Genomic DNA, 1,214 nt, shown 5'->3' with positions numbered 1-1,214 from the left:
ACCGAAGGGACTGGGACCTGGTGTTGGCTTCAGCCCTTGCGCCCTGGAGAAACCTCCTCCAGAGAGTCTGCCCTGTTTCCAAACCAGCTCAGCTAGGCTGGCTCCCAAACAGCTCAGACCCATCCTGAACAGTTTGGGTGGGTTTTGCTTGTCTGTTTGGGTTTAGTTTGTTGGAAGTGGTAGAGCCTGGAAATGCAAGGTAATAGGAGCAGCAAAGAAGCACCAAACCTGGCACAAGCGTGCTGGAAGCCTGTCACCCTCCCTGCACGTGAGCTGACCTGTGAAAGGAGAAACATCCCAGCCCACTTCCCTGCCGCCTCATGCTCTTCCGCTTACCTTTCTCTTTCCTGATTTTCCTCCTACCACCGGTTAAAGGAACACAGCTCTCGCCTTGCCACAGACTTCTTTCCTCCCCGACGTTTTCCTGAGGGTCGAATTACTTGGTGCTACCCAGAGCAGAGCAGAGCTCGGGAACAGCCTGGTTTCTCCTCTGGCACTCGTCGTGTGGTGGTGGTGGTGGTAGATCCCCGCTGGGGCAGCGTGCGTCGAACTCGCCGTCCTGCTCGGGTTCCTTCGGTGCCAAGGGAAGTTGCGGATCCAGGGATGTTCGTAGTGGGTATAGGGCCAGTGTATTTGGCTCCTATCCTGCTTTTTTTGCACAAGCTGTGGCATAGGAGATGGTGCGGGAGCTAAGGTAGCTGTGCTCTAGCTAGGCTTAACTGGGGATGCTGAAGGACGTGGTGTGGCAAATCTTGGGCAGCTCTCGGCCATGCCGTGGTGCGGCCCCAAGCAGTCCGTCAGGGTGGCTAAACTGCTCCTTTTCTCCCTACCTAAGCAAAAGGTGGCTACAGGAAAAATCTGTCTCTGGGTCTGTTTTCCTAATGTTAAAAGACAACTGGGAAAAACATTTCCAAGGATTTATAGCTTACTTTGTCCCTTTTTTATTACCCTGCAAAATGATTGTCCCTTCCCTTGGCACTCCCAGTCCGTACAATCCCTATTTCTTCAGACTTTATGTGAATCTTCAACGTGTCATTTATTGCTGCTACTTTTCTTTAAATAGTGATATTTACTAAGCAATTTAGAGGTCACATCCATACAGCCGCTACTGTGCTTTTTCTCTTCTCTCCCATCATGAGAGGCTGGTACAGATACAGGCAGTTTCGTGATCTTCACAGTCTCACTCGGAGTCCAGGAACACAAATTCAAGACTG

This window comes from Struthio camelus, chromosome 16, assembly GCF_040807025.1.
Source record: "Struthio camelus isolate bStrCam1 chromosome 16, bStrCam1.hap1, whole genome shotgun sequence".
NCBI classification, from domain to species: Eukaryota; Metazoa; Chordata; class Aves; order Struthioniformes; family Struthionidae; genus Struthio; species Struthio camelus.
This window is presented reverse-complemented; position numbering follows the sequence as displayed.